Source organism: Geotrypetes seraphini, chromosome 12 (assembly GCF_902459505.1).
Source record: "Geotrypetes seraphini chromosome 12, aGeoSer1.1, whole genome shotgun sequence".
In the NCBI taxonomy this organism is placed as follows: Eukaryota; Metazoa; Chordata; class Amphibia; order Gymnophiona; family Dermophiidae; genus Geotrypetes; species Geotrypetes seraphini.
Window position 1 is genome coordinate 26,886,575 of NC_047095.1, and position 27,707 is coordinate 26,914,281.

The window sequence follows — 27,707 nt, forward strand, 5'->3', positions numbered from 1 at the left end:
GCCGTCGCCTTTATTCCAATTCCCTGATGGCCACCAGGGTGTTAAATTATGCCTTCACTTTTTCCTCCTATCTCCGGGGTATGGTGAAGGACCTCCCTCAGTTTCGTGACTCCCTACCGGACTCCCAGAGGGCAGGTTTTGATAAATTCATGTCCAACCTGTCTCAACTGCGGTTGTACCTGTTTCACGCCTTGTACGACGCATTTGAGCTGGTTTCGAGGGTGTCGGCCTTCGCGGTGGCCATGCGCCGTCTGGCCTGGCTTCGCACCCTCGACATGGACCCAAACCTGCAGGACCGCCTTGCAGATTTGCCTTGTGTGGGGTCCGAATTGTTTGACGAGTCATTAGAGGCGGCGACCAAGAGGTTGTCTGAGCAGGAGCGCTCGTTGGCCTCCTTGATCCGGCCCAAGCCTAGACCCCCGCCGCAGAAACCCTTCCGCCCTCCCCCGAGGCGGTACCCCCAAAAGTCTACTCCGGCTTTTTCCAGACCGCCACCTAGACGCCAGGCTCAGAGGGGCAGAGGGGGACAAACGCAAGCCCCGGCGCAGGGCCCTTCCAAGCCCGCGCCTTCTTTTTGACGGGCTGGGCGGATGGGGCAGGTCCCCCTCCGCGACCGCTCAGGAACCCCTGCCTATAGGGGGGCGTCTTCGGTCCTTTTACCCAGCCTGGACCGAAATAACATCAGACGCCTGGGTGCTCCGGATCGTCTCCGAGGGCTACTCTCTCAATTTGTTGTCTCTGCCACCCGATATGCCGCCGGGACCTTCCACTTGCAATCGGGGCCAGCTTCCCATCCTGCTGGCCGAGGCCCGGGCCCTGTTGAAGCTTCGGGCGGTCGAACCGGTTCCCGCAGATCAGCGGGGGACCGGGTTTTACTCTCGCTACTTCCTGGTCCCGAAAAAAACCGGGGACCTGCGCCCTATACTGGACCTCAGGAAGCTCAACAAATTCCTGGTCCGGGAGAAGTTTCGAATGCTGTCTCTCCCGGTTCTATACCCTCTCTTGGAGGAAGGGGACTGGATGTGCTCCCTCGACCTGAAGGAGGCATATACTCATGTTCCGGTGCATCCTGCCTTCCGGAAGTTTTTGAGGTTCCAGGTGGGGGACTTGCACCTTCAGTACAGGGTCCTGCCTTTCGGCCTGGCCTCGTCCCCTCGAGTCTTCACGAAGTGCATGGTCGTGGTCGCGGCGGCCCTGAGAAATCGTGGGCTTCAAGTTTTCCCCTACCTGGACGATTGGCTAATCAAAAGCACGACCAGGGAGGGGGTTATCTCAGCGACCCGACAGTCTATCGCCTTCCTTCAACGACTGGGATTCGAGGTGAATTTCCCCAAGTCACAGTTGCAGCCGGCCCAGTCCCTTCAATTTATAGGCGCAGTGCTGGACACTGTGCGCAGGCGTGCGTACCTCCCGCAGCCTCGCTTGGCGGCCTTGGTTCGGCTGGGGCGGTGGGTCTCGCAGCTTCAGGTGGTATCGGCCCAGCGCATGATGATGCTTCTGGGCCACATGGCATCGACGGTCCACGTCACCCCGTTTGCCAGACTGCACCTGAGAATCTCTCAGTGGACCCTGGCCTCCCAGTGGCGTCAGGATTGCGATCCGGTGTCCCGTCTCATTACGGTCACTCCTTCTTTGAAACGATCGCTCCGTTGGTGGACCGACTGTTCCAATCTTTCCGGGGGGTTGCTGTTTCTGGCCCCTCCCTTTCACAAGGTCCTGACCACGGACTCTTCGGAGTATGCGTGGGGGGCCCATCTGGACGGGCTACGGACCCAAGGTCTGTGGTCGTCTGAGGACCGTCGATGTCACATCAATGTGCTGGAACTTCGAGCCATTTACATGGCGGTTCGTGCGTTCGACCACCTCCTTCGCGATCAGGTAGTCCTAGTTCGCACGGACAACCAGGTAGCGATGTACTATGTCAACAAGCAAGGTGGGACGGGCTCTTGGCCCCTCTGCAGGGAGGCACTTCGCCTTTGGGAGTGGGCAATCTCCCGAAACATCTTCCTACAGGCGGTCTATATCCAGGGAGACCAAAACTGCTTGGCAGACAAGCTCAGTCGGCTTCTTCAGCCGCACGAGTGGTCTCTCCACTCCAGAGTCCTGCGCGAGGTCTTCGACCGCTGGGGGACTCCGCAAGTGGACCTGTTTGCCTCCTCGGAGACTCGCAAACTACCCCTTTATTGTTCACGGATGTACTCCCCGGACCGTCTGGAGGCGGATGCCTTCCTCCTGGACTGGGGGGGGAGGTTCCTGTATGCGTTTCCTCCTTTTCCCTTGATCATGAGAACGTTGGTGCGTCTCAAGTCATCCACCGCCACGATGATTCTCATTGCGCCTCGGTGGCCTCGTCAGCATTGGTTCTCCCTGCTTCTTCAACTCACTGTCAGGGAACCTCTGCTTCTGCCTGTGTTTCCCTCTCTGCTATCTCAGAGTCGGGGTTCGCTGTTGCATCCCAATCTTCAGTCCTTGCACCTGACTGCTTGGTTCCTTTCCCCTTAACTTCGATCCAGGTTTCTCAGCCGGTGAGGGAAGTTTTGGAAGCCTCGCGGAAGGTTTCGACCAGGCTTTGTTATTCCCAGAAGTGGACCAGATTTTCATCTTGGTGTTCCTCGCGTCAGCTGCATCCTGATTCGGTCCCGCTGTCTTCGGTTTTAGACTACTTGTTACATTTGTCTAATTCAGGTCTGAAGACGACATCTGTCAGGGTACATCTCAGTGCCATTTCAGCTTTTCACTGGCACTTGGATGGTCGTGCTCTTTCGCTTCACCCTATGGTGCAACGGTTCATGAAGGGGCTGATCAATGTTTGTCCCCCTCTGAAGCCTCCTCCTGTTGTTTGGGATTTGAATGTTGTCTTGGCTCAACTGATGAAACCTCCCTTTGAGCCTATGGACATGTCTCTTCTCAAATTCCTTACTTGGAAGGTGGTTTTTCTGATTGCTCTCACATCGGCTCGGAGAGTTAGTGAGTTGCAAGCTTTGGTTGCGGATCCACCTTTCACGGTCTTTCATCATGACAAGGTGGTTTTGCGCACGAATCCGAAATTTTTGCCAAAGATTGTATCGGATTTCCACTTGAACAAGTCCATTGTCCTTCCTGTGTTTTTTCCTAAGCCCCACTCCCATCCTGGCGAGACGGCGCTCCATTCTCTTGACTGTAAGAGGGCGTTGGCTTTTTATCTCCAACGTACCAAGTCTCATCGGAAGGTTCCTCAATTATTTTTGTCCTTTGATCCTAATCGTCTGGGACATCCGGTTTCCAAGCGCACCTTGTCCAACTGGGTGGCTGCTTGCATTTCTTTTTGCTACGCTCAGGCTGGTCTCCCGCTCTCGGGGCGTGTTACGGGGCATAGGGTCAGAGCGATGGCAGCTTCGGTTGCCTTCCTCCGATCTACTCCTATGGAGGACATTTGTAAAGCTGCCACTTGGTCTTCGGTTCATACGTTCACCTCCCACTATTGCCTGGACACTTTGTCCAGAAGCGATGGCCGGTTTGGCCAGTCGGTGTTACGTAATCTGTTTTCATAAATTGCCATCCTCCCACCTGCCCTTTTTTGGTTGGCTTGGAGGTCACCCACATGTGAGAATATCATGCCTGCTTGTCCTGGGATAAAGCACAGTTACTTACCGTAACAGGTGTTATCCAGGGACAGCAGGCATATATTCTCACAACCCACCCGCCTCCCCGGGGATGGCTTCTTTGCTAGTGATGGAACTGAAGACCACGAGGTGGAACGCGCCCTCTAGTGGGCAAGGAAGCAGGCACATGCGTGGTGCAGTGTGCAAACTTGAAACTTCTAGCAAGTTTGCTTGAAAAGCTGTCCGCGCTGGGGCTCCGTAGATGACGTCACCCCACATGTGAGAATATATGCCTGCTGTCCCTGGATAACACCTGTTACGGTAAGTAACTGTGCTTTCTCTACATGTGGGTGACGTCACCGACGGAGTCCCCTAGCGGACGTTTTCGCAAGCAGACTTGCTTGAAGACTTTTAAGCTTGCGATTGGCCCGCGCATGCGCGTGTGCCCCTCCCGCCCAACCTAGGGCATGCGTCTCCTCAGCATGGTCTCGGTTCTATGTTTTCCGTGGAGCCAGAAGCACTGCTCCCTTGCGCGCGATCTCGTTGTCCCTCTTGCACCTTGGCTTTCTTTGTTATTTTCGTTTGAGTCACTGTGCTCACGTCTTTATTTCTTTCGTGTTTTTTTGACCGGGTCTCCGGTCTTGCTCTGGCCGCTTGGCCTTGCGGGGCTGCGGCCGCATTTTTTCTTATATCTCGGCCTCGCACCAGGTTCAAGAACTGCACTAGGTGCAACCGGATTATCTCCATCATCGATCCTCATCTTTGGTGTGTGGAGTGCCAGGGTGCAGAGTACCGCGCTGAGTTGTGCCCGCGTTGTGCGATTTTGCAGCCGCGGGCTCTCCGGCGGAGGGTGACCAAGATTCTTCAGCTTTTTGGCCTGATGGATCCTGAGGGACAGGCCTCGAGCTCGGCCTCGGCACCGGTATTAAGTGCCTTGGCCTTAAAGTCCTCGGCCTCGAAGTCCCCCTCAACCGCCAAGGCTCCGACCTTTGCAGTCTTGGAGCATAAAGGATATTCTGCCAAGGTTATTGAAGCTCTTCTGAAGCCATCAACGGTGTTAGCATACACTAAGTCGTGGAAGGCCTTCCAGCATTGGTGTGCCCAGGACCAGGTGGACCCTTATTCAGCTCCGATCTCTCTAATTCTCGCCTTTCTTTAGACTGGGTCGGATAAAGGCCTCTCTGTGGCTTCTCTTAAGGTCCAAGTGGCCAGACTCTCCTGTTTTATATCCTGGGCGTGTCAGTCTTTGGTGTCTCATCCTGGGGGGTCACAGGATTCTTGAAGGGGACTATTCATGTCTGACCACTGGTTAAGCATCCTTTCCTAGGGAATTAAACTTAGTGTGGTCTAACCTTCTGAAGGCTCCTTTTCAGCCTCTTCGAGATGTTTTCTTCTTGGTTTTGACACTCAAGGCCGCTTTTCTGGTCGCCATTATTTTGGCACGTTGTCTGTTGACATTGAGGAAGAGAGGGTGGTTATTGTGGATGGGCAGTGTAGATGGGCCATTTGTCCTTTATCAGCCATCATGTTTCTATGTTTCTATCTAATTAAACTTAAATAATGTTCTAGACTCCTGAGTTTGCATTTGAGTTGTAAAAACCCAAGGGACCAATACAGATTAGAGGATGAAATACTTCCATGCACAAAGTGGTGGGACTAGGGGGTGATTTGTGTTTGATCTTAAGATGGACAAACAGGTAGAAAAAATAATGGCAAAAATTGGGATACCGACTGCATAAGGAGAGAAATAGCCAGCAGGAAAATTGCTCTGTATAAGTATCCGATGAGACTTTATTTGGAGTACTATGTATAATGCTAGAAATTGTAACTTCAAAAACCTGAGTACTATGTATAATGCTGAAAATGATACCTTCAAAAACCTAGAAGCAGTATGGAGTCTTTTCAGAGGTTAGCTACTAAAATATATACCGTATTTTTCGCTCCATAAGACGCACCCACCTCTAGAGGAGGAAAAACCAAGAAAAAAAAAAATTCTGAACAAATTGGTGTGCGCTGCATCCTGTTCCTCCTTTGGTGGTCTAGTGGTAGGCCAGGACAGGGTACAGGGCACATTTAGTGGTGGGTACGTCTAATGGTAGGCAGCCCCATGCCAGCCAGCCCCAAACCATCCAGCCAGCCCCAAGCCAGCCCCAGCCTGGCCAGCCAGCTCTAGGCCAGCCAGTCCCAGGCCAACCAGCTCCAGGCAAGCTCCCCTTACCTTTTAAAATTTTTCCTAAAGCTCCAGCCGGCTTCGCTCCCTCCCTGCCTGCCGCTGCAGCCTTCGTTCTGCTGGGATCCTCACAGCGGCGAAACAAATCAGCAGCGCGGCCGTCGGGAGCAAGCTTTACGCTCTCCTGCTCGGCCCTGCGCTGCTCTCCGAATGGCTGCCGTAGGTTCTCGCGAGATTCGCAGGAACTTACGGCAGTCATTCGGAGAGCAGTGCGGGGCCGAGCAGGAGAGCGTAAAGCTTGCTCCTGACGGCCGCGCTGCTGATTTGTTTCGCCACTAGGGAAATGAGCCGGCTGCACACTGGATCACCAAGTAAACAGGAGCAATGGCGACGTTGGGCAGGCGGACGGACCATGGGGGGGGAGGGGATTTAAAAGGCGGAGGGGTTAAAAAAAAAAGAAAGTGTGGCGACAACGGGTGGATTTAAAAAGGAAGTGCTGCAGCAGCGGAAGGGTGGGTTTAAAAAGGAGGTGCGCGGCGAGCGGGTTTTACAATGGTACGCGAGAAGGGTAACAAAATTTGTACCTTCGTTTCATAAGACTCACCGATATTTCCACCCACTTTTGGATGGAAAAAAGTGCATCTTATGGAGCGAAAAATACAGTATTTTGGAAGAAAGTTGGAAGAAGGAGAGGTATGATAGAGATCATCCTGTAATGTGCTGAGTGGAGGATGACACACATTCTCTCTGCTCTAGGGTGCCCTCACCAATCGGGCCCTATTCTGTTGCTGTAATTAATTTGTTGAGTATACAGCTTGTTAGATTGGTGAAAGAGGCTGTATATGGATATATATCCAAAGCAGATTTCAAAATCATAAAATAAGGAAAAGAAGAAAATTTTGAGTTGAGGTAACAGCAGATAAAAGCTAGCAGTCAGCGATGCAGTAATCAAACAATTTATGTGCTTAGGTTGCTGGATGGTAAGTTGGATACAATTTGGGAGCAATTAGCTGCAGTGTTTAACATGATAGTGGACATGAAACTCTTATACCTAGAACTAGAGCCCCCAAACTAAGCCAACAAACCATGCCCTTCCAGCATATAAAACTTTCATTACCCTTAGTCACATGCACATAGAGTATAGCTTACTTTTATCCCAGGACAAGCAGGCAGGTATTCTCACTTATGGGTGACGTCATCCGACGGAGCCCCGATGCGGACGCCTCACAAGCAGACTTGCTTGAAGAAACTAGAAGTTTCGAGTCGCCTGCACCGCGCATGCGCGAGTGCCTTCCTTCCCAGCACAGGGCGCGTCTCCTCAGTTCTTAGTTTTCCACGGAGCTGAGAAGTCCGTTTTTGACTCTCTGCATTCAACTTCGTTCACTTTTGCCTTCTCTACAACTGCGGTTGGTGTATTTTCTTCAACTCTGTCACACAGTGTCTTCCCGCTTTTTCATCTCAGCGAGACACATGATGATACTTCTGGGTCACATGGCCTCCACAGTACACGTGACTCCTTTTGCCAGACTTCACCTCAGAATTCCTCAGTGGACCCTGGCATCTCAATGGACGCAGGTTTGCGATCCTCTTTCTCGACACATCAGTCACTCCTTCTTTGAGGAAGTCTCTCCGTTGGTGGATGCTCTCTTCCAATCTTTCCAGAGGCTTGCTTTTTCAAATGCCCCCTCATCAGAAGGTCCTCACGACAGACTCTTCCACCTACGCTTGGAGCGCTCATCTCGATGGTCTCCATACTCAAGGCCTCTGGACCAGTACGGATCGTCAGTGTCATATCAATCAGTTGGAACTCAGAGCGATCCTCAAAGCTCTCCATGCTTTTCAACATCTCCTTCATGACACAGTAGTCCTCATTCGCACGGACAACCAAGTTGCCATGTATTATGTCAACAAACAGGGAGGGACAGGGTCTGCCTCCCTTTGTCAAGAAGCACTGGAAGTTTGGGACTGGGCAATCCGTCACAACACCTTCCTCAAAGCTGTCTACATTCAAGGGGCACAGAATTGCTTGACGGACAACTTGAGTCATCTTCTGCAACCTCACGAATGGACTCTCCATTCCTAGCCTCTTCATCATATTTTCTCACAGTGGGGAATGCCTCAGATAGACCTCTTTGCAGCTCCCCACAACTACAAACTGCCTCAGTTCTGCTCCAGGATATACTCTTCTCACCGCCTTGAGGCAGATGCTTTTCTTCTGGAATGGACAAATCTTTTCCTCTACGCATTTCCTCCATTCCCTTTCATTCTCAAGACTCTGGTCAAGCTGACGAACGATCATGCCACCATGATTCTAATCGCTCCTCGATGGCCGAGACAACCCTGGTACTCCCTTCTACTTCAACTCAGCAGCAGGGAGCCTTATATTTTACCAGTTTTTCCTTCTCTGCTTACACAGAGTCAGGGATCTCTACTTCATCCCAATCTGCAGTCTCTACACCTGACAGCCTGATTCCTCTCAACATAATCCCTCTTCAGTTTTCTCAATCTGTAAGAGACATTTTAGAAGCTTCTAGAAAGCTTACAACTAGACAATGCTATCACCAAAAATGGACTAGATTTTCTACATGGTGTTTTTCTCATCATAAGGAGCCTCAGCATTCCTCCTTATCTTCTGTTTTGGACTATCTTTTGCACTTATCCAATTCTGGCCTCAAGTCTACATACATACGAGTCCATCTCAGTGCAATTGCAGCTTTTCATCAGCCTATTGAAGGGAAACCCCTTTCTGCTCATCCAGTAGTTTCCAGATTCATGAAAGGCTTTTCAATGTCAAACCTCCTCTCAAACCGCCTCCTATGGTTTGGGACCTCGATGTCCTTAACTCATGAAGCCTCCATTTGAACCAATTGATAAGGCTCATCTGAAGTATCTCATTTGGAAAGTGGTATTTCTCATTGCTCTCACTTCTGCTCGACGAGTCAGTGAGCTACAAGCTTTAGTTACTGATCCACCATTCACTGTGTTCCATCATGATAAGGTGGTTCTTCATACTCATCCGAAATTCCTACCTAAAGTGGTCTCAGAATTTCACCTCAACCAATCCATCGTACTTCCAGTGTTTTTTCCAAAGCCTCATTCTTACCCCGGAGAATCAGCTCTTCATACTCTGGACTGTAAACGTGCTTTGGCCTTCTATTTGGAGCGCACCAAACCACACAGAACTGCTCCTCAACTTTTTGTTTCCTTCGACCCAAATAAGTTGAGACATCCTATTTCTAAGCATACCATCTCCAACTGGATGGCGGCTTGTATCTCTTTCTGCTATACCCAGGCTGGATTACCCCTTCACAGTAAAGACACAGCCCATAAAGTCAGAGCATTGGCAGCTTCAGTAGCTTTCCTCAGATCTACACCTATTGAGGAAATTTGCAAGGCTGCTACTTGGTCCTCGGTTCATACCTTCACTTTTCACTATTGTCTGGATACTTTCTCCAGACGGGATGGACAGTTTGGCCAAACAGTATTACAAAATTTATTCTTCTAAGTTGCCAATACTCCCACCATCTCATTCTGGTTAGCTTGGAGGTCACCCATATGTGAGAATAACTGTCTGCTTGTCCTGGGATAAAGCACAGTTACTTACCGTAACAGGTGTTATCCAGGGACAGCAGGCAGCTATTCTCACAACCCACCCACCTCCCCTGCTTGGCTTCTCTGCTAGTTATCTGAACTGAGGAGACGCACCCTGTGTTGGACGGGAAAGCACTCGCGCATGCGCGGTGCGGGCGACTCGAAACTTCTAGTTTCTTCAAGCAAGTCTGCTTCTGAGGCGTCTGCATCGGGGCTCCATCGGATGATCTCACCCATATGTGAGAATAGCTGCCTGCAGTCCCTGGATAACACCTGTTACGGTAAGTAACTGTGCTTTTTGGAACTAAGTGCAGAAGTGGGAGTGGCAATGCTGCCTATTTCTCATTTATCAGTTGGTCCCCAATTCTAATCAGTCAGGATTCACTACTTCTCCCTTCATTCCACCCAGTTATTTAGTGGTCATGGGCATACACTGTGTTCTGTATGTCTATTCTGGTGGGTTCCTGTTCACATAAGAGGTGTCCAGCTGGTAGTGGTAGTGGCTTTGGAAGCAGCTGTATGCCAGTGGTAGGGATAAGATGCCCAAGTACCACAAGACATGCTGGAAAAGTGGAAACAGCAAGCATACACAGCATGAGATGCTCACTCTTTAGGGGTCAATAGAGACATTAGGTCATTTGGCCTGGTTTTCTGTGGCAGCAGGAGTGGTGCAAAAGAGAGGCTTATGGTTCATTCTTGGCTGGCAATAGCAAACATTCCTGTGGCACACCTCACAATTTATCAGCAGCAGTGACTGGGGGGTGCTCCATGTGCTATCTATTCAGCAGCAGTGGTAATGCCTAATGCCTCCAGAATGGCTTGTGCTAACCTCAATGACCCTATGGATCTTCTTTGCCAGTTTTACACCCTGTACGTGGCCAACCTATGGCTTCATAATAAAAAGCTGGAGGAAAATAATAGGAGCCTGGGTCAAATGTACCAAGGTTGCTGGCAGAGGAGATATTGTCTGGGACACATTTAGGGAAATCCCCCATGGCATACTGGATAAGAGGCACTGTCCTACAGGGAAGCCATTGAAATTGCATCAAGGTCAGAACATATTGGAATAGAAACATAGAAAATGATGGCAGAAAAGGGCTATAGCCCATCAAGTCTGCCCACTCTATCAACCCTCCCTAACTACCCTCCTAGAGATCATACTCAAGTGGCAATACCTTTACCCTACCCTCGTAGAGATCCGACGTGGGCATCCCACTTATTCTTGAAATCAGGCACGCTGTTGGCCATGATCACCTGCTTTGGGAGCTTGTTCCAACGGTCAACCACTCTCTCTGTGAGGAAATACTTTCTGGTGTCGCCATGAAATTTCCCGCCCTGAGTTTCAGCGGATGCCTTCTTGTGGCCGAGGGCCCTTTAAGAAAGAAAATATCATCTTCCACCTCGACACGACCAGTGATATATTTAAATGTCTCAATCATGTCTCCCCTCTCCCTACGTTCTTCGAGAGAGTATAGCCGTAATCTGTTCAGCCTTTCCTCATACGTGGGATCCTTGAGCCCCGAGACCATCCTGGTGGCCATTCGCTGAACCGACTCAACTCTCAGCACATCCTTACGGTAATGTGGCCTCCAGAATTGTACACAGTACTCCAGATGAGGTCTCACCATGGCTCTGTACAACGGCATAATAACCTCGGGCTTCCGGCTAACGAATCTTCTACGGATACAACCCAGCATTTGTCTGACCTTGGATGAAGCTTTTTCCACCTGATTGGCAATTTTCATGTCTTCACTGATGATCACCCCTAAATCCCGTTCTGCCACAGTCCTAGCCAAGGTCTCACTATTCAGTGTGTACGTTTTGCATGGGTTATTGTTGCCTAGGTACATGACCTTGCATTTTTTTGTGTTGAAGTCCAGCTGCCAGGTCAAGGACCAATGTTCCAGTAAAAGCAGGTCCTGCTTCATGCTGTCGGACAAATCACTTTTACTTACAATGTTACATAATTTGGCATCGTCGGCGAATAGTGTTATCTTACCTTGAAGTCCCCGAGTAAGGTCTCCTACAAATATGTTGAAGAGGATTGGACCCAGGACTGAGCCCTGTGGCACTCCACTTCCGACGTTTTAGAGAGGTTACCATTTACCACCACCCTCTGAAGCCTACCGCTTAGCCAGTCATCGACCCATACAGTTAAGAGTAACCCCTAGTCCCATGGATTCAATCTTGCTCAATAACCTACAATGGGGGACACTATCAAAAGCTTTACTGAAGTCCAAGTACACGACGTCCAGGGACTCTCCCGAGTCCAGCTTCCTTGTTACCCAGTCAAAGAAGCAGATAAGATTAGATTGGCAGGACCTGCCCTTGGTGAATCCATGTTGGTGGGGATCACGTAGATTCTCCTCGTTCAGGATCGTGTCTAATTCACGCTTGATTAATGTTTCCATGAGCTTACTCATTATCGATGTGAGACTCACTGGCCTGTAATTCTCAGCCTCTGTCCTGCAACCCTTGCAACGACGTTGGCTGTTTTCCAGTCCAAGGGGACTCTTCCCGTACTCAGGGAGAGATTGAAGAGCATGGATAACGGTTTCGCTAGGTCATCACACAGCTCTCTGAGCACCCTGGGGTGTAGATTGTCTGGTCCCATAGCTTTGTTCACCTTAAGTTTTGATAGTTCGCCGTAGACGTCGGCCGGTGTAAACTCAAAGTTCCAAAACGGGTCTTCCAAGCTTTGCTTTGCCTGTAGCTGTGGGCCGGACCCTGGCACCTCACAGGTGAAGACTGAGCAGAAATATTCATTTAGTAGTTGGGCTTTATCTGTATCAGATTCTACATAATTCTCGCTATTGGTTCACGGTTCACAGTTCTATTCAAATAATTGGGCATCATATAATGTTCATGTGTCATTTTTTCTGTATAAAATGCTGGAAACACTCATACTGTATAGCAAACTTCTGATGGCAGACTGCTACTCTTTCATAAGCAGCCTGGCTGTTGTATTCTGAGGTGTTGTGCCAAAATTTTTTAATATACTAAGTTGTATTTAAGTGCTCAAAAGCATACATTAAGTACCAGTGTAATTTGTCTGAATATATATTTCTTGAAATTGGTATGCATTTAATTTTTTTCTTACTTCTGCTTGCTGAACCTTATTACAGAAGCAGACTTAAATTGTTCCAAGTTCAGTTTCTCAGCTGCCTTCTGAGATAACAGGTGTTATTGGAAGAAGCAGAGCAATTTGAATTGTAAATTGGAATATCTGATATCTGTTGCTAAAACCATACTTTTTTTCATGATTGATTCATCTTTTTCTATTGCTCAAAATGTTTCAAACTCTATTGTCACTGTAGATTTTTTTTTTCTGAGAAATGAATGAGTCACCATTTTAAAATTAGAAAGTGCTATTTCTGTTCATGAGACAGAAAATAATTACATCATGCAGGCTAAAAATGGCTTTGTAGAGCTGGGAAGAGATATTAAAATAATATACTTCAGTCTAATAGCAATCTGTTTCAGTTTTCTTAATTTCAAACATTTTAATATCTAGAGTTTGAGTTGCATGAGCATTGTTAGACTTTGTGTGGAGAAATCATGGCGGCACCTTATATTTAATTTATAAAGCAATAGTTTATCATGTTAGGTGGCCATATCTACTCATTGTTTTGATCTGTGCTGAAAATAGCACAATTAGTGAATGAGACTAATAAAATGGATTATCCCAGGACAAGCAGGCAGCATATTCTCTACATGTGGGTGACATCACCGACAGAGCCCCCTAGCGGACGTTTTCGCAAGCAGACTTGCTCGAAGACCTTCAGGCTTGCGATTGGCCCGCGCATGCGCGCGTGCCCCTCCCGCCATGCCTAGGGCATGCGTCTCCTCAGTTCTCTGTTTTCCGCGGAGCCAGAAGCACTGCTCCCTTGCTTCGCGCGATCTCATTGTCCCTCTTGCACCGCGGCTTATTTAGTTTGTTTCTTTTGAGTTGCTGTGCTTGCGTTTTTCATTTTCTTTATTTTCATTTTTTTCAGTTCGTATAATTTTGACCAGGTTCCCGGTCTTCTTTTGACTTTGACTACTCTGGCTTTGGGTAAGTCTCCTCTTTCCTCTTCAGGTATGCCAGCGAAGAAGCCTACCTCGGAGTCTTATGTTAGCGCCGTCTTGTCGGCGTCTTTGAGACATCAGTCTAAGCATGCCTCCTCACATAGGGAATACTCTTCCTTGAGGTCACCCCCGAAGGAGAGCATTGCTGAACCTACGATCCAACTACCTTAGGTCTTGGTGCCTATGTTCGAGGACATACTTAAGGCTATTATTACCACTCAGTTTTCCTCGGTGGTAAGCCAACTAGTCCCGACCACGACCCTTTGACCTTGGTCTCTACCCAGTCGCGGTCTGACCAGCCTGAGTGTCCCCTCATCTCTCGAGGTCTCAACCGTAAGACTCGTCTGATTCCCTCGAGTGGGTCTTCCTCTCCTGAGTCACCAGTGACCTTTCGGGGGTCCAAGCTGGGGGCCACGTTTTCCCCCGCTACTGCGGCGAAGCTCGCCTCTTCTAAATGGCCCCGGTCTTCCCCGCCCTGTCGGGGCAGGTCTCCGACCTCGAAACTGTCCAGACACGCTTGCCTTGAATAGTGTTTGTTCCCCATCGAGGCGCTTACCGGCTTCTAAAGGGACTGCTTCGAAGCCGGTTGGGGATTTTTCCTATACCCTGTCTTCTCCGAGGCTTCCTCAGCGATTTCCTCAGACCCCGGGATCTTACCTGGTTCATCTGGCGCAGGGTTGTTCCTCGACGCCCCCTACACGCCTTAGTCGAACCTCTTCGGTCTCCCGTTCACGGGACTCTGAGGGCTCCGGCTTACTATTCCAGGGAAGTTTCTCCCTCTTTCTTGGCTGCATACCGATCTCGGTTGGTCTCTCCCCCGGAGGATGAATCTTCTTCTCGGACCTCCTCCTTTTCTCGTTTCATCTCTGACATGGGCAGAGCTTTAAACTTGGATTTTCAGGCTGACTCCCGCTTTATCCAGGAATACCTGGCGGAACTGGGAGTTGACAATACACCTCGCGAGGCACTTCGACTTCCATTGCATCAGATTCTCCGGCAGACGTTTCTCCAGAACCTGGAGACACCATATGCTGTCACGGCTATTCCCTCCAAGTTGGAGTCCCATTACCGGACTATTCCGCTTAAAGGGTTTGAAAGTGCTCAGCTTTCCCACCAATCCTTGGTGGTTGAGTCTTCCTCGAAGAAGTCTAACCCCTCGAAGGTTTATGCTGCCGTCCCTCCGGCCGTACAATGGACAAATTTGGTCGCCGCCTTTATCAGAATTCGATGATGGTGAACCGTGTCCTTAACTACAATTTCATCTTCACGTCCTACCTCCGTTCTGTATAAATGCCCTCCGCTCGTTCTGGGAGGTCGTGCCGGAGCCTCGACTCCTCGAGGAGACCCTCTCCCAACTCCGCCTGTATATGTTTCAGGCCTCTTACGACGCCTTTGAATTGTCCTTGAGAGTTACAACCTTTGCGATCACTATGCGTCACCTCGCTTGGCTCCGGATTGTGGATATGGATCCGAATCTACAGGATCGCCTTGCCAATCTTCCGTGTGTGGGTCATGAGCTCTTCGATGATTCCATCGAGGCGGCCACGAAGCGCCTCTCGGACCACGAGCGGTCCTTTGCGTCTCTGGTGAAACTTAAACCCAAGACCCCTCCGGCTTGACAATATAAAATTCCTCTCCGGAGGTATCCACAAAAATACACTCCTGCTTTCTCTAGGCCTCCTTCCAAATGGCCTCTGCAGCAGCAGCAACGTCAACCTAAGACCCAGCAGCCGGCCCCGGCAAAGACCGGGCCGTCCTTTTGACAATTCCAGTCTGAGCCTTCAGGCTCCCTTCCTCCTGGAGCCTTCCCCATCAGGAGGCTTCTCCATCATTTCTATGCCCAGTGGGAAAGTCTTACAACCGACAGTTAGGTCCTGTCTATCATCCGGGAAGGGTATGGCCTCCACTTCAGTCACGTACCCCAGGACTTGCCTCCAAGAGAGTTTCCTTCTGCTCAGTCTCAGCTTCCCCTCCTCCTCCAGGAAGCTCAGGCTCTTCTTCACCTTCGGGCAGTCGAAGAGGTTCCCCCGGAGCAGTGGAACTATGGATTTTATTCCCGGTACTTTCCGGTACCCAAGAAGACGGGGGATCTGCGTCCAATCCTGGACCTCCGTGTCCTGAACAAGTTTCTGGTCCGGGAACGATTCAGAATGCTCACCCTTCCCACGTTATATCCCCTCTTGGACGAGGGGGACTGGCAGTGCTCACTGGACCTCAAGGGGGCGTACACGCACATTCCGATACACCCGGCCTCTCGCCGATATTTGAGATTCTGGGTGGGGAATCTCCATCTCCAGTATCGTGTTCTTCCATTCGGTCTGGCGGCCTCTCCGAGTGTTTTCACGAAATGTCTGGTTGTGGTGGCTGTGGCCCTGCGCCTCTGCGGCCTGCAGGTGTTTCCCTACCTCGACGACTGGTTAATCAAAGCGTCTTCTCGCAATGAAGTCTTGCGAGCGACAAATCAGACCATCTGCTCCTTCAGAGTCTCGGCTTCGAGGTGAACTTTCCCAAGTCTCACCTATGCCTGACCCAGTCCCTCGAGTTCATCGGAGCAGTCCTGGACACGGTTTGTCTCCGCTCCTTCTTTCCTCGGCCTCGTCAGTAGGCCCTGATCCGTTTGTGCCGAAGGGTGACCCATCTGCACTCGGCGCCGGCTCGGCTCATGATGGTCCTCCTAGGTCACATGGCCTCCATGGTTCACGTGACTCCTTTTGCCAGACTTCACCTCTGTGTTCCTAAATGGACTCTGGCGTCCCAATGGAACCAGGATCGGGATTCTCTCTCCCGACGCATTGTCGTGACTCCTTTGTTGAGGAGGTCTCTACGTTGGTGGATGCTCTCTTCCAATCTCTCCAGAGGTTTTCTCTTCCATGCTCCTCCTCTGCAAAAGGTCCTCACGATGGACTCGTTGATCTATGCTTGGGGGGCTCATAAGGACGGTCTGGGCACCCAGGGTCTTTGGTCCCATGCCGACCGCCTTTGTCACATCAATCTTCTGGAGCTTTGAGCGATTTTCCTCGCTCTGAAAGCCTTTTGTCACCTGCTTTGTGACCGGGTGGTGCTAGTTCTCACGGACAACCAGGTCGCCATGTATTATATCAACAAACGGGAGCACGGGGTCCAAGTCCCTGTGCCAGGAGGCGCTGCGGCTCTGGGATTGGGCCATCTGCCGCAACATGTTCATTCGAGCTGTTTACATTCAGGGCCAGCGGAGCTGTCTGGCAGACAAGTTGAGTCGTCTTCTGCAGCCTCGCGAGTGGCCCTCCACTCCGTAACCCTGCGTCAGGTGTTTGCTCGTTGGGGGACTCTGAGCGTCGATCTGTTCGCGTCCCCCCTCAATCATAAGTTGCCCCGCTTCTGCTCCAGGGTTTACACCCCTCTCAGGATCGAGGCGGATGCCTTCCTTCTGGATTGGACGAACGAGTTCCTGTTTGCGTTCCCTCCATTCCCTCTGATTCTGAGGACTCTTGTCAAGCTCAAGTCTTCGCATGGCATCATGATTCTGATAGCTCCTCGGTGGCCCCGACAACCTTGGTTCTCCCTTCTGCTGCAACTCAGTTCCAGGGAGCCTCTTCCTCTGCCTATTTTTCCTTCTCTGATTACACAGAGTCAGGGTTCTCTGCTTCATCCCAACCTCCAGTCTCTGCACTTAACAGCTTGGTTCCTCGAGACTTAATGCCCTCGTTCCAGTTCTCCCAGCCTGTGCTGGAGGCGTCTCGGAAGGAGTCCACTCGCCGATGTTACCATCAGAAGTGGACCTGTTTTTCTTCCTGGTGTGCTACTCGGCAGCTGGAGCCTCTGTCTGCCTCCTTGTCAGCAGTACTGGATTATCTGTTGCACTTGTCTGGTGCTGGGCTCAAGTCCTCTTCGGTTCGAGTCCACATTAGTGCCATTGCAGCTTTTCATCAGCCGATTGACGGGAAGCCTATCTCTGTTCATCCTGTGGTTTTACGCTTCATGAAAGGATTTTTCCACGTTCATCCGCCCCTCAAACCTCCTCTGGTGGTTTTGGGTCTTAACGTGGTCCTTGCTCAATTAATGAAACCCCCGTTCAAGCCGCTTGCGCGGGCTCACTTAAAGTATCTTACTTGAAAAGTTGTGTTTCTTATTGCTCTCACTTCTGCCCGTCGGGTCAGTGAGCTTCAAGCCTTGGTAGCGGACCCACCTTTCACTGTCTTCCATCACGATAAGGTGGTTCTCCGTACCCATCCTAAGTTCTTGCCTAATATTTCATATCAACCAATCCATTGTTCTTCCTGTGTTTTTCCTGAAGCCCCATTCTTACCCTGAGGAAGTGGCTCTACATTCTCTTGATTGTAAGCGTGTGCTGGCCTTCTACTTGAAGCGCACCGCTCCTCATCGTTCTGCTCTCCAGCTGTTCCTTTCTTTCGATCCTAATCGCTTGGGTCACTCTGTCTCTAAGCGGACCATTTCTAACTGGTTGGCCGCTTGTATTTCTTTCTGTAATGCTCAGGTTAGTCTCTCCCTGCCAGGTCAAGTCACAGGCCACAAGGTCAGGGCGATGGCGGCGTCTATTGCTTTCCTCTGCTCCACTCCCATTGAGGAAATCTGTAAGGCTGCCACTTGATCCTCGGTTCATACGGTCACCTCTCACTACTGTCTGGATGCTTTTTCCAGGCGTGACAGCCACTTTGGCCAGTCAGTTTTGCAACATTTATTCTCCTAAATTGGCAACTCTCCCTGCATCCCTTTCTGGTTAGCTTGGAGGTCACCCACATGTAGAGAATATGCCGCCTGCTTGTCCTGGGATAAAGCACAGTTACTTACCGTAACAGATGTTATCCTAGGACAGGAGGCAGATATTCTCGCAACCCACCCACCTCCCCATGGTTGGCTTCTTTGCTTGCTATCTGAACTGAGGACACGCATGCCCTAGGCAGGGCGGGAGGGGCACGCACGCATGCGTGGGCCAATCGCAAGCCTGCTTGCAAAAACGTCTGCTAGGGGGCTCTGTCAGTGACGTCACCCACATGTAGAAAATATCTGCCTGCTGTCCCTGGATAACACCTGTTACGGTAAGTAACTGTGCTTTATATGCTTTAGATTAAATATGTCTGGTCTCAGAATGTTCTCAAGGTTAGTTCAAGGTTCTTTGGGTTCTTCGTTGTCACTCGTGTCTTCTGCTTTTCCATGCTTTCTGCCAGAGAATTTATAAGTAGGAAAATTCAGTGAAAAAGTTAAATTATTAGTGGAATACCCTGACATAGTGACTGATATTTCAGTCTTTAAAAAAAATAGGGAAAAGAAAACTAAATTTAATTTCCCAGCATATTGACCATCATGTCAGTCATGACAATGTTTTTGGTTAACTTGAAATTGAGATGTTGACTAAATTGGTGGTAACTTGACCATGGAAGATTCAGTGCTCTTTCTCTGAGCAAACTACATTCTCTTTAATTTTATTCTTGCTAGTGACATCACTGGCAACTGTGGGAGTGAATTTACTAATTTTTATCAGGTAGCCACATGATCACAATTGGTGAATGGGAATCCTTTGTCTTTTCAAGAGAAGGGCTCTATTGAATACTTCAGATCTTCCAAAATGACTGGGGTGAATTTCACTCATAGTTTTGCTGAAATAAAGAACTACTTTGGAGTTTCCCTTTTAGGCCCCGATTCACTAAAGTCAGTGATCGTCGCTAGTGATGATCGCTGTTACCCATCCGATTCACTAAATGGCCCACCGCATGTTTTTCCCCATTTTCCGATCCAACCATGCAAATGAGTAAAACCCCATGCAAAATAGCCAAGCGATTGATTCACTAACATTTGCTTGGTTATTTTGCATCGGATTTTACTATTATAAAACCCGACTGCTGTAGACCTGCATTAATAAACATCATCGTTTTAGCGTTTGGGAGTCCAGGGATTGGTTCCACATTGTTTTGCTGAAAACATTTGTACTATCATGGTACCAAGGTCCATTGCTGTGGGAGTTTGGACTGTCCTTGTGGCATAGACCACCCCATAGTGTTGTTTGTTTCTAAGAAGGCAACGATGGTACCGGCAGATGCCAACAGTACCGGTGCTTTAATTTAGGGAGAAGCTCTTTCCGAGGGAGCTCAGTGATCTTTTCAAACTGCATGGAGCGCCAGTGCTTACATCGACTCCCTTGGTACCGGCCTAGTCTGAGCATAGCGCCATGAGGCCCCACTGTATCACAGTCACCTCTCCTTAAGAACATTGACATGGATCTTCACTGAGTCATCGTCAATCATCTTCTCGATATTCTACTCCCTGACATCGATCATTGCATTGAAGGTCCAGCTCTCCATCGGTGCATCGATCCATTTCTTCGAGCCATTGGTGTTCCTCTTCTACTCGATGTTCGAGGTCAAGGAAGCATCGATCTTCATCGTGTACCGAAGATGACGTAAGCATCGATCTCCTTGAAGCACAGCTTCTCCAAAGCTTCTATATGACTCTGATTTACATTCTAAAATTTGATTAAATTGCAATATCATATTTCAAAGTGATGTACAATTAATAAATCGGGGTACCAATAACACTCAAGTCATATTAGGACATGGACAGTAGCAGGCATACATAAGAACTGCCATCTCTGGATCAGACCCATGGTCCAGCGAATCCGGTGATCTGCACACGCGGAGGCCCAGTCAGGTGTACACCTGATGTAGCTTCAGTCATCCATATCCCTCTATGCCTCTCGTAAGGAGATGTGCATCTAATTTGCTTTTGAATCCTAGAACAGTGGATTCCGTAATAACTTCCTCTGGGAGGGCTTTCCAGGTGTCCACCACTCGCTGCGTAAAGCAGAACTTCCTGACATTTGTCCTGGACTTGTCACCCCTTAGCTTCAGTTCATGTCCTCTTGTCCATGTCACGTTGGACAATGTAAATAATTTATTTTCCTGTTCTATCTTGTCGATGCCTTTCAGTATTTTGAAAGTCTCAATCATGTTCCCTTGCAGTCTCCTCTTCTCAAGGGAGAACAGTCCCAGTTTCTTGAGTCGTTCCTCATATTCCAAGTTCTCCATACCATTTATTAGCTTCGTTGCTCGTCTCTGCAGAAGGAAGGTGAGTGGAACTACAATAAATTAGAGAGAGAGAACATAGAAGGTTAAAGCAAAAGGGAAGGTATTTATTTCCATTTAAATTTCCTTTAAGAAAGGGGTAGCCTCAAAAGGTTTCAAGTTTTAAATGTGTCCTTATAAAGCCAGCATTTTAGTATTCCTTTGAACCTGTTAAGTGTTTTTTCTTCCCTAATATGGGTCAGCAGTGAGTTCCATATTTATGGAGCCTTGACTGAGAAGATTGTATTTCGCCGTGTTTTAATAAATCTTAGAGACTGGATAGAAAGAAGGTTTTTTTCCTCTGATCTTAATAGGTGACCTAACTGTTCTGCAACTGAAGCTTATGACAACCCTTCAGAACCGTCTCCACAGAAAACTTCTCCTAAAACAAGATCTCCTATAGAAAGACTATCTTTTACTAAATATGTTAGACAGGCTAAGACTTACCTGTCAAACTGGAAGCTGACTCTGTCTTCAGTGCTGTATACCTGGAAGCTCTGTACTATGATGAGCCTCTCAAAGAGCTCCTCGAATTACCACTGCATGGCATTCTCAAGGAGACTCTCCTCAAGAATTGGGAAATGCCTCCGACTGTTACAGTAGCTCCAAGAAAACTTGATTCCGTTTACAGAATCATTTCTTCTCCAGGTTTTGATAAACCACAGCTTCAGCATCAGTCATTACTTGTGGAATTAACCTTGAAATAGTTTTTTGCGTTTGAGGGTCTATCCCTCAGCGCTACCAGGGCGAGAAGGCCTGACCATGGACAAATTTGGACATCTCCTTTAACAAAATTCTTTGTTGGTGAATAGGGTCCTTAATTTCAATTTCTACATGTTCTGTTATTTTAAACATCTGATATGAAGAAAATGACTCACCTTTGACAAATGTATTCTTGCACAACATCTTCAGGAATTTCACAACATCTTTTGCACTCTTTACCAAACTAGAAAATACTTAGCGAGGACAGCTTATGATGCCTTCAAGTTGTCATCTAGAACATGTGCTATGTCAGTGGCTCCGAGACGCCTAGCGTGGATGAGAGTCTCAGATATGGACATCAAACTCTAAGACAGATTGGCAAACATCCCATTTTTGGGAGAACATTTTGGTGATTCTATTGAGGTAGCCAAGCAAAAGTTGACTCAACATGAAAAGTTCTGGAATTCTTTGGTCAGAATGAAGACTAAGCCTCCCTCAGCTTCACAGTCATCTAAACCAGCCTTCTCATATCAGAGGTGATATTCTGTTAAACCTTCTCATATCAGAGGTGATATTCTGTTAAACCTTCTGCCCCTCGTCCACCTCAGCAGAAGAAGCAAAAGCAACAGTGACCTCAAAAATCTCAGCCAACAGCTCCTCAAAAACTTGCTCAGTCTTTTTGACATGTTCATGAAGAACATAGCCACTGTCCCTCTCTCAGCCTCTCCCTCAGCCAATCGTAGGTCGGCTCCAATTATACCATTAACGTTGGACGTTGATAACAACCGATTTGTGGGTTCTCAAAGTTATTCAAGAGGGTTACTTTCTTCATTCCGTCACTACACCTCCAAATCATTCTCCAGGAGAGTCCTCTTTCAACCTTCAGCAGAAGTCCCTTCTTCGAGAAATAGAATCTCTACTCCATCTGAATGCCATAGAGATAGTACCCCCTGCTCAAATGAATCGGGACTTCTACTCCTGGTATTTTCTCATCCTAAAGAAGCTGGGAGGTCTCCGTCCAATTCTAGACCTCAGAGACTTGAACAAATTCTTAGTAAAAGAAAAGTTTTGCATATTATCCTTAGCTACTCTATATCCCCTCTTAGATCAAAACGATTGGCTATGCTCTCTGAATCTAAAAGAAGCTTATACCCACATACCAATTCATCCTGCCCACAGAAAATTTCTAAGGTTTCAGGTAGCCTATCAACACTTCCAGTTCAAAGTTCTGTTCTTCGGCTTGACATCCTCGCCCAGAGTATTCACCAAGTGCTTAGTAGTAGTGGCATCAGCTTTAAGGGCTCAAGGACTCCAAGTTTTTCCTTATCTCAATTATTGGCTCATAAAAGATGGCCTTTCCTCATGAGGTGTTCTCCACAACACAGTCAATGATTCTATTTCTTCAGCAGTTTGGGTTCAAAGTCAATTTTCCCAAATCTCAACTTCAACCCTCTGACGCTTCAATTCCTAGGAGCCCTGCTAGACACAATTCAGCTCGGGGCCTTTCTACCTCTGCAAAGACAAAACAATTTGATTCAACTTTGCAATCAAGTTTATCATCTGTCCATCTCAGCCAGACAAATGATGATCCTATTAGGTCACATGGCATCCACAGTCCATCTTACCCCCTTTGCAAGGCTCCATCTCAGGACACCTCAGTGGTCCCTCGCATATCAATGGTTTCATGCTCTCGACCCATTCTCACAAGAGATTAGTCACATCATCACTTTGTCAAGCTCTGCAGTGGTGGATGAATTTTCAAAGTGGTCTTGATTCAAATCCCTCCACATCAAAAGGTTCTGACCACAGACTCGTCCAGATATGCTTGGGGAGCTCATCTGGGCAGTGTTTGCACACAGGGTCACTGGTCCACCTAAGAGCAACAATACCACATCAGTCTGTTTGAATTCGAGGCCATTCGCGATACTCAAGACTTTTCAACACATATCCAGTCAAGTCCAACTAATACGCACTGACAATCAAGTCTCAATGTATTGCATCAACAAACAAGGAGAAACAGGTTCTCTCATTCTTTGTCAAGAGGCTGAGAATATTTGGAACTGGGCTATTGCTCACAACATATTTCTCAAAGCAATCTATGTCCAAGGAGAGAAGAATACTCTGGCTGACATTCAGCAGGTTTCTTCAACCACATGAGTAGTTACTTCACTCCTCAATACTGTGTCAAATATTCTCTCTTTGGAGGACTCCTCAGATAGATCTGTTTGCGTCCCCTCTCAATCACAAGCTGCCTCAGTTCTGTTCCAGACAATACTCCCCTCATCGCCTAGAGGCAGATGCCTTTCTCCTGGATTGGACGCACAAGTTCCTGATTCCTCTTATACTCAAAACATTGGTCAAGCTCAAGCAGCAGTCAGCCACCATGATCCTCATTGCTCCTTGGTGGCCCAGACAACCGTGGTTTTCCCTTCTACTTCAGCTCAATGTCAAAGATCCATTTCCTCTGCAGATTTTTCCATCTCTTCTCATGCAGAATCAAGGGTCTCTCTTACATCCCAACTTTCAGTTGTTCCAGCTTAGTTCCTCTCGGGTTGATCTCAGCTGACACTGATCTTTCTGATCCTGTCAAACTCATCTTACATGTATCCATAAAACTATCTACACAGCAGTGTTACCAACAGAAGTGGACACGGTTATCATCAGTATTGGATTACCTTCTCCACTTCTCCAACTCATGTCTAAAAACCACTTCAGTCAGAGGTCATCTTAGTACTATCAGTGCTTTTCATGGACCAGTCAACGATAAATCTCTGACAGCTCATCCCTTTGTTTCCAGATTTATGAAAGGACTTTTCAAAATCAAACCACTTCTCAAAATGCCTCCAGTGGTTTGGGATCTCAGTGTTGTTCTCAGTAGACTGATGAAGCCTCCGTTTCAACCAATGTTTTCAGCTCATCTTAAATATATCACTTGGAAAGTGGTATTTCTAATCTCCATCACTTCTGCTCGTCAAGTGAGCGAGCTTCAAGTGTTGGTGGCGGACCCACCCTTTACAGTTTTCCACCATAATAAAGTAGTTCTCCTCACCCATCCTAAATTCCTACTGAAAGTATTCACGGAATTTTATTTGAATCAATCAATTGTGCTTCCAGTGTTCTTTCCCAAGCCTCATTCTCACCATGGAGAAACAGCGCTTCATACTTTGGACTGCAAACGAGCATTGGCTTATTACTTATAGCAGACTAAGCCACATAGAACATCTCCTCAACTGTTCATCTCCTTTGATCCTAACAGGTTGGGCCAGCCTGTAACCAAGAGAACTATTTCCACATGGTTAGCAGCCTGTATAGCCTTCTGCTATGCTGAGGCTGGGCTACAACTCGGGGGTCGTGTAACAGCACATAATATCTGAGCTATGGCAGCTTCATTTGCTTACTTGTGTTCCACTCCTATTGATGAGATCTGTAAAGCTGCTACTTGGTCCTCGGTTCACCCATTCACATTTAATTACTGTCTGGAATCTTATTTCAGACGGGATGGTCACTTTGGACAAGAAGTATTACAAAATTTATTCTCTTAATGGCCAACATTCCCTCCATCCCGGAGTCTCATATGTGAGAATATGCTGCCTGCTTGTCCTGTGATAAAGCACAGTCAGTTACCATAACAGGTGTTATCAGGGACAGCATTCAGATATTCTCACACCCCACCCCTGGTTGGCTTCTTAGCTTGCTTACGGAACGGAGGAACTGTGAGCCTCTGTTGGGCGGGAAGACACTCTTGCATGCGTAGTGCGGGCAGTCGTGAAATTTCTGAAAACTTATTGGTGATACACTTTTAATGCTGGCCGTACTAGGGATCTGTGGATAATGTCACCGACGTGTGAGAATATCTGTCTGCTGTCCCTGGATAACACCCGTTACGGTAAGTAACTGTGCTATATGGACCCAACATTGTTTATGCTTGCTTTTTCCATTGATTTTTTGTTCATTCTTGTTTTTGTGTGTGTTATCTTACATTGTTTTATTTATTATTTTTATCAAAATTGTGTTTTATGTTGGTATGTTTTGAACTACTTAGATAAGTAACTTTCTTTATGGTATATCAAATCAGTAACTAAAATCATAAATATGCGATATAGAACAGTTCCCCTTCTGCATTCTCCATATACCTCCTACATGCTTCAGCTACTGTCTTCTGTACGAGCTTGCTCTGCCACTTGGTTGACTGCAGAATAATCATTTGCTTCCTGCAAACAGAAAGAAATGGAATTTAAAAGACAATTAAGGACTGGGATTCCTGAATCCCTCAAAGGCCCTGCCCAAATGCCACTGATGGGCTCCAACCAAGAACTGTAACTGTAATGACTAGCAATGTAAGTTAGAAGGTGATATAAAATAGTGGGGAAGGTGAAATGTAATTTTCTCAAGTGCTTTGAACAAAACTAATGAGGCACTGTAGCTCCTTAATTGCACTACTAAACTAGAGGCTTGTTAGATCCGCTGATCTTGGTTCTCTGATTTGCAGGGTCAAGGAGTACTATTAAATTAGAAATTATAACCACTCTGGGAGAAAGTAGAATGTTGTAAATGGACATCACCACAGAAATAAGCCCTGATACTCAAAAGCTTTCCATGGTAGTAAGACTTGTTAAAGCAGTCTTACTGGCACGGAAAGCTCTCCTAATGATGCACAAAAGGATTCTCAATGGCTGCTACTGATCATTGTAGCAGCCACTGAGAACCTTATGTAAATACATTACAAGGAGCTCATTAGTATTCTAATGAGCTTCCATGTATGCACAAATGGAAATGTCCCCCTGTATCAAATAATTGGTGCTGAAATTTTCTGGCAGCTCTGGATCTGCCAGTAGCTGCTGTGCATATGTTGTGTGAGCACACAACACACACACAACAGCTGCGCCCATTAAAAAAATAAAACAAAAAAATTCTTTGCAGCTGAGCCAGCAAAGGACTCTGATGCAAAGAGCTTTTATTTTTTTTTTTTAATGGGCACATACAAAACACGCACAACAGATGCACCCATTAAAAAAGAAAAAAGTCTGCAGCTTGGCAGGGAGTAACCTCCTGTCCCCATCCTGTCGAGCCCCTCCTCCAGCTCAAAGGCCCTCCCCTCTCCACCTGGTCATATGGGCCACAACCTCCGAACACTGTCCACCCACGCCTCTGGCAGGAGAAGCCCCTAAACAGCTAAGTGGCAGGAGAAACTCCGAAGCTGCCATTCAACAGCTTTGGGAAATCCTGTCTGCCTAGCTCGGGGGTCGGCAACCCGCGGCTCCAGAGCCGCATGCGGCTCTTTTTCACCTTTGCCGCGGCTCCGGTAGTGTGTCATGCGGGCCGGACCAATCAGCAAGCAAGGCTTTCATCTGTGTACGTGATGAGCTCACTGCTCAGCATGGCTATTTCCCGCCGTGACGCCGGACTTGTAAGCTGCATGCCTGCATCGCCAGAATTTAGGTAGGCTGTTTTCATCCCCGTGGGAGTCTCTCTCGTGCGCTATGGCTCTAAGTCAGGGGTGCCCAACTCAGCAGCAGCGATCGACACAAGCTTCTGACGTCGGGGCCTACCCTCTGCGAGTCCCGCTTGTTTCAACTTATTTTTCCACAAAGGCGAGACTCGTAGAGGGAAGGCCTCGATGTCGGCAGCTTGTTTTGATCACCGCTGCTGACGAGTTGCTGAAGAGAGCCGCGGAGCAGGGGGGTGTTGCCAGGTGCAGGTAGAAGGGAGAGGGCCAGATGCAGGACTCGTGGGTGAGGGAGGAGAAGAGAGAGAGAAAGAGAGAGGGGAGAGAAACAAAAGGAAATATTTCATACTGGGCTGGGCCGGAGTGGAGGGAGGGTGGAAAGATTCTAGCTACAGGGTGCAGTAACAAAGGAAAAGGGGGGGAAAGCTGAAAATGGAGATAGTGACACAAAGAAGAGAAAGGGTAAGCAGGACCTACTGAATAAGGATAGAGATACAGAGGGGACATGAAGAGGAGGTGAAATAGAGACATGGAAGTAATGCTGAAAAAGTGGGGGGGGATAAAGACATTGAAAGGGCAAATGGTGAACATGGGGTAAAGACAAGGACAGAGACAAATGAAGATTCTGAAAAAGTGGTGAGATAGGGATATAGTGAGATGGACATAAAGAAGGGTGATGCTGGAAAATAGGTGGAATGGTAATTCTGACAAACACAGAAGGGAAATGCTGGATCAAGGAGAGATGGGGCTCAGGCTGGATGGAATGAGGAGAAATGCCTTGTTGGCCCGGAACTTCCTCTCCTACGTCAGAATTGACGTCAGGGAGCGGAATGCTGGTCAGCACGACGCTTCTGCAGGGAAAGCTTGGGACGGCGGTGGCTTGGGGGCTATTCCCCGATGGCGGTGGCAGCAAACCGAGTGGCTTGGGGGAGGGCACGGAGAAAGAAAGAAAGGGGGCAGACAGAGACAGAAAGAAGGGGGAACAGGGAGACAGAAAGAAAAAGTTGGGGGAGAGAATGAGGTCTGGGGGAGAGGAAACATACAGGAGGCTGAAGGAAAGGAAGAAAGATTGGATGCACAGTCAGACTCATGAA

General features: G+C 48.1%; 1 protein-coding gene across 2 annotated transcripts in view; it reads left to right on the forward strand.

Annotated features, from left to right (window-relative positions):
- The window catches only part of GTF2B (general transcription factor IIB), a 58,236-nt gene that overhangs the window by 12,045 nt on the left and 18,484 nt on the right, over nt 1–27,707 (forward strand). The window lies entirely within an intron of this gene.